This window comes from Phaethon aethereus (assembly GCF_964289735.1).
Source record: "Phaethon aethereus genome assembly, chromosome: 5".
Classification (NCBI taxonomy): domain Eukaryota; kingdom Metazoa; phylum Chordata; class Aves; order Phaethontiformes; family Phaethontidae; genus Phaethon; species Phaethon aethereus.
This window is the reverse complement of record NC_138579.1, coordinates 44,207,566-44,213,957: the sequence shown is the minus strand read 5'-3', so window position 1 is coordinate 44,213,957 and position 6,392 is coordinate 44,207,566.

The following is a 6,392-nucleotide window of genomic DNA, read 5'->3' as shown; positions in this document are numbered from 1 at the left end:
CAGAGACGCCTGCTGCCAAGCCAGGCAGGGTTTCCTCAACTCAGGGAGTGCTTGTATTTCTGTCCAGATATGGTTACTTCCTCCAAAAGCATTTCCAAGTGCGGCTGGACAGGGAGGAAGGGAGACAGGTATTTGCTACACCTCTACCAACTCATTTTTCCCCCTTGGTCTTTTGGCTTGTCTGCTGCTTAGCTGCATGCAGCCCCTTACAGTATCTCTCAGTGTCTGGCATGCCCTTTCTAGCTGAGGAGGGTGACAAGGGAGAAAATTCAGGCTCCAGAAATTGTCAGCTCCTTCCTCCGGAGGCTGTAAATCCTCATCTCCTCGAGGCCACTTGGGTGAGGTTACCCACACAAACGCAGCCTGCGCAGAAACAGGAGGAGCTGAGAGAAAGTGGGAGCAGAGCAGAAGAAATCCTGGGCATCACATTCCTCACCCCAAGACTTTGCAAAGCCCCCAGAGACTTCCCATAGCTTGGCACCGGGGCAACCAAGTACCTGCTGGACCAGTCTCACCTGGGCCTGCCCGCTCAGCCTCTGGCTGTGGTAAGCGGATGGGCTAACCCAAGTACCCCAAACAAGCCTCCTGCTGACAAAAAGCCTCAGGAGCCTGGCAAGGATGGGCTCCCACTAAGCACGCCACGGCCGGACTTGCAGGGAGAGCCGAGGATGCCCTGGCATATACCATCTCCCCCATCCCCTGGGAAATTTTTATATTAGAAGAGAGTTAAGGAAAGAAAGACGAGTGCATGTGTAGGAGTAAACCATCACCCGGGTAGCTGATTTCCTCCATGCAGGAGACAGAAGCAAAGGAACATTTAATCCTGCTCGCTGAGCACGGCCAAATTGAGATCTACAGGGACTTCTCTGTGCAAATGCCGTACGGCGACAAACAGCCTGGGTAACAGGATAAGCTTTATCTGAACAATCAGCCACTTCAGTGCAGCCGTCCAGGGCCACCGGCACCGGCCAGCGCGGGGTCGCCTGGGGACAACTCCTCCAGCCCGGCAGGAGGGTCAGGAAAATGAGCTGCTGCACAGCAGCCTGGGACATTGCTGGATTAGGGCATTAAACCAAAAACCCTCGGTGAGCTCCCCCTATGCCTAGAAACTGCCCTGGTACCCAGCCCCCTTGGCAAAACCCTTCTGCTTACCACCCCGGGGCCGGAGGCCGCGGCTGCCCGCTCGCCCTCGGGTACAGCAGCCCCCCCGCACGCCGAGCGGGGCTTTCGGCCTCAGCCGCCGCCAGCGTCCCTGCCTGCGACCCGCCTGCCTTCCCAGAGCTCTTGCGAGCGCAGGGATATTAATGACGCTGCCTTTTGATATGCAAACGGAGCACTCATTACGCCTCTTGCCCCACATCCTCTGAGCTGTTAATTAAAGAGCGTGCAGCAGGCAGAAAATTATCATCGTCGCCTGCAAAATAAACCAACGGCACTCGGATGGCTGCGCCCCTCCCTCGCAAAGCGTATGCGGCAAGGCCCTGGCGGCGGCAGGACGGACAGACGGACGGACGCTGCCCAGCGCTCGGGCAGGTGAGCCCCGCAGCTCCCCAGCGACCTGCGGTGCCAAAAGCTGCAGCCGAGCCGCACCGCCCGCCTCGGGACCGGCCGGAGCGAGGGCAGCTGTGGCCCACGGGGCAAGCGCCAGCACGCTGCTGCCCTTTGCCCTTGCCCAGCCTCTCCCGGGCTCGAGGGGAGCAAGACAGACCCCTCTCCATCAGCCCTGGGGCGGGGGGGTGGCTTTCCCCTTCCCCAGACCCTGCCCGGATGCTCACCACTGGAAGCAGAGATGAGAACAGGTTGTTTCAGTGGTGACCTTCACGGTGCCTCTGCCTCCTGGGGGAGAGGGAGACCCGGACCCGGCGCAGCCCTTTGCGGGGACGGACGGCAGCGATGGCTGAGTGCCCTTGATGGCAAGCCCTGGAGAGCTGCTGCCGCAGCCCGGAGGCAAGGTTAGCAGGACTGATGTGCAAAACAAGCCGGTGCTTTGGCCTTGATGAGCCTTTCAAGGAAGGAGGGGCAAGCTGAACGGGAGGCAGGTGGGGAAGTATGCCCCGATTGCTCACAAAATAGTGCTTCTCTCCTACTGCTGCCCTGCAGGGAGAAGGTGCCCTCCCAGGCCCTTCCCTGAGCTGCCTCTCGCCCTGCAAACCACCACCTCCACCACCACCACCTTTTGGGGGCTCTGAGTCCAATCCTTGCAGAAAGAAGGAAGCGCCTGCAGCAATCACGACTGATCAAAGGGAAAGGTGGGAGTTGGAAGCCAAAATTTCCTTCTGCTCCAACTAAATGAGAAATCAAATTAACCTGTTAGTGAGCTGTGTGGAGATCGCCCCCAACTCACTTTCCCTCGTAGGTGGATTTGTGTTTAACGCGAGAGCGCGCTGGCCGTCGTCACGTACAGGGGCTGCCTCTCCCCATGCTGCCGGACCAAAACCTCAGCCATGACTCTCTAGTAGAGGATGAGGCTGCTGGAAGCTCTGGGTCCCAGGACATGGCTTTCCTCCCCCCTCGTTGAATAGAAGAGGGGAAGATAGCAGTTTGCTCTCAGGTGGGTTTGGGCACGTTTTGAGCATCCCCTGTCTTTCCACCGATTCCCCATGGCTGAGAAGGGAGCTGCTTGGAGATGGAGCACAGCCCTTAGCTAGAAGGACACATCGTTTTTTCTCCCGTGACGTTTTTTAGGATACAGCCTGAATTTGTCTCTGCTGTTGGGAAACAGGGATTACTGCAGAAACAATACTCTCCCCCTCGCTCCTCTCACGGAGCTGGTTGGAAATGAAAGAAACAGCAGGTGCCCTGTGGACAGTAATGGACTCGCTGTCTCTCTTCGCACCTGACAAGCATTGCCTGATTTGTAACCCCGTGGAAAAGGGAGAGCTCGCAAGTGGGAGGCAGGCTGAGGAGTTGCCTGACACTTTGGAGAGAGGCTGCTCCTTTGCATGTTTTTGCCCATCAAAAGAAAAGTAAACCCCTACTTGCAATGAAAGGTGTGCTACACGGGAGCAAATGCCACCTCTCCCTGCTCTCCCGGGACAGGCTTTAACTGCTGGTTGCCTGAGAAGGTGGTTCAGTCCCCCACCTCTTCCCTTTTTCTCTCCTCTCTTTGCAAGCTGACGGTGTTTCTGTGCCCCGGGAAGGAGGCTGCTCCATGGCAGGAGGTTGCTCTCTGCCGCTGGAGACGGGGATGCTGGAGCAGCTCAGCACTGCAGGACAGGCCCCACACCTCCAGTGAAAAGAAGCCTGGCGTGGGATCTGAGCAGCCCCTCAGATATTTCTACTGCTCCTCATCGGTGCTGTGCCCAGGTGCCACCATCCCTGCGGGGACTTTGGCAGCACAGACCCCATGGGGTCTGCACAGAGGTTTGTCGTGCTCTCCCCTGGGATTTCCTCCTGCCTCCACTGGCGATGGGGCTTCGCCCCACCGGGGTTCAGCTGATTTCCCTGGGGCAGCAGTGGGCATAGGACGGTGGTATTCCTTCCTCTCCCACCCCATCCCGCCCTCTCAGGAGGTGGAAGATGCAAAGGTAACTTAATCCAAGCAGCTCTGCTTCTCCACCTCCTCCCCAGCCTGCGGCCATGCCTCTCCCCCACACCTCCAGCCTCAGGGGACCTTGCTGCAATGCTGAGGGTCCATAACCCCCATGTCAGCAGTTCTGCATGGCTCCAGCGACCACGGGCTGCCCCTGCCCTTCAGCCTTCCTCCTGCAAGCGGTACCATCCGTCTCCTCGTCTTGGGACTCGCCCTGCCATCCATCACTGACTGCCTGAGCACATTATCCTTCACGTCTCCAGACAGCGGTCGAGGAAGGCAGCTGGGACAGAGCTGTTACTTTGCTGAATCCCAGACACGCTTGCCCCTTGGCGCTGCGTGACTGTGCTGCGGGGCTGGAGCTTTGCTGATTCAAACTCTCCGAAGACCGACAAGGTCTGCTGAGCTGCCCGGCATCGCGAGCACCACCTGTGATCCCTGGGGACGGGAGTTGTGGCAGATGGGATAATCTGAATACCACCACGCTGGACCAGCTAAATCCATCCTCGTTGCCATGGCCTGGCCCGCACCCCCAGGGGTGCAGGACGGGTTATAAGCTGCCAGGAGGGAGCGGGGTGCCCCATCTTTGCCCGAGGCAGCGGCGGGCTGGGAGTGCCCAGGAGCCCAGCGCGGGGGCACAGGCGTATGGGAGAGAATGGGGCCGGATTTTGCCCAGTGCTTGAATGGTTTTGCCCGAGACCGTAAAGCTTCTGAGGGTGAAGGCTATTCCTTCCTCTGGGATTTTTCCCAGATGCTGCTTCTCCTGAGTTTCTCTCGCATCCCTGCGGCCCCCGGGGCACCGGGGCTCGGCTCTGCCTGCACTCCCAGCTGGGCAGGGCACGGCTTGGGCGTGCAGCCCTCCTGCGGCGAGGGAGGGCTGGAGGGGCCCTCCGGAGCCCCCGTCCCCGCAGCCCCACTCGCCAACCCCTCCTTCCCTGGCCGCCAGATCCCCCAGAGCAGCTCTAGCCCCCGCTGCCCCCCGTGTCGATGGACATGTGCTCTGGGGGGAGAAGCGGGCAAACAGCCGCTGTTCTGCCACATGAGTACGGTAAAGAAATACAACAGCATCTGCTCTGAGTGATCCAGCATAAAAAACGGCAGCAGGGAAATCCCAGTGCTTCCACCTCTGAGGTTTCCATGATTATACCTCCTGTGCCAGCGCCATGGCCCGGATGTACCCGTGAGGGAAGAGGTGGCATTGCTGTTTCAGAGCCCCTAAGGATTTGACCCACTCTGACCTGGTATCACAGGCATGTTCACTAGGGGAAAAAACATTTTAGAAGGCTAAGAAGAATCACAGCTTCTCGTGGCATATTATATATATCAAAAAAACAATTCTGATAAATATATGGTTTAATGTAAGTTGGTAGTAATAGGTGCTACAAATTTAAATACCTCACCGCACACTCAGTATGTAGCTACACAGAAATACGAAGCACTTGGATTAATATGCGTTTAGTAGAATGCACCAGTATTTAGTTTGTATTGAATCGCTGCCATTTCTGTGTGCATCCTAGTATTAAACGTGCATCTACATGTTGACTGTGTAGATATCAGCAGATGTTCAGATGCCAGTGCTGAGCTACAGCTTTAAGTGACCCTAAGCAGTATTTTTGGAGAAGCACCCAATGACGGGAGGGCTAAGTGGCAGTGAGGCCCTGCAGGCTCCTGTGTGTGGGTCCTGCTGCTTTGGAAGAGCAGGAAAGGATGAACAGTCTTGTCTCAGGCGACGCTTTTTGAGGTGACTTGACACCATCCATTAGAGCAGAAGGTTGAGCGGAGCCGGGAGTGGAGCTCTGCCACGCTCGCGGCGCATCCCAAGGGACCGGCTCACCCACGTCCCCTCTGAGCAGCTCCCGGGGACAGACCTCTCAGCTCCCGCCGCTCGGCCAGCGCGTCCTGGCTGCCACTTATCTCCGAAGTGCTGATGAGTCACCAGCGCCACGTGAAGAGTGAAGTCCTCTAGAGATGTCACCCGGTCCTCGCTGCCGCTCTGCCCGCAGCAGCCTGGGGAGAGGCCACGCCACGCGCACCCCCTGCGGCGTGCAGCTCCCCGGCGGCTTGCTGGTGCTTGATTCCCCCAGGAGTTTTGCCCAGGCTGACGCGGAAGCTTTCCACTTCCTTCCCAGGGACCATCCTGCAGCCTTGGACCTGGGATTACCAGGCAGCTTCCCACCCATGTTCACCCCTTCCTCTCTAGCTTCATCCCTCTTCTCCCTCCTCCCCGGGGCATTTGCACCCTGCAACCCTACCTCCATCTAGCCAAGCTGGACATGAGGCTCTCTTAGTCTCTCTCCACACACAAGCTTTCCAGCCTCTTCTGTTTTTCCACAAACTGCCCCAGTCTGTTTCAACTGCTGGCAACCACTCTAGACTGGATGTGGTGCCCCAGGACACTGGTGGGGCTCTCCAGAGGCACAGGTTGCCCATCGATTGCCTCAGCCATGCCAAGGACATGCCCAACCTCAAATCCTGCTCTCACTTTCAACCTGGAGCTGTAGGGACCCACCATCCTTCTATCCCTGCTCCTGAGCAAGACATGAAGCATGGCCACCATGCCAACCAGAAGTTGTCCCTTCCTGTGCCTCTCCCTACCCTTCCCTGGGCAGGTGTATGCCCATTTTCCTTACATAGTCTACAGTCCTGGGAACTGGGTCTGGTGGCACTATTTGAAGACAAAAAGCCCACAGATGTTGTGGAATCCTCCATCCTTGGAGTTTTGCAAGACTCAACTGCATAAAGCTCTGAACAGCCCAGTCAGACCCCATAGCTGACCCTGCTTTGAGCACCATGTTGGACTTGAGACCTCTTGAAGTCCCCCTTCCAGCCTGAATTTTCCTGTGACCCTAACTTCCTGCCC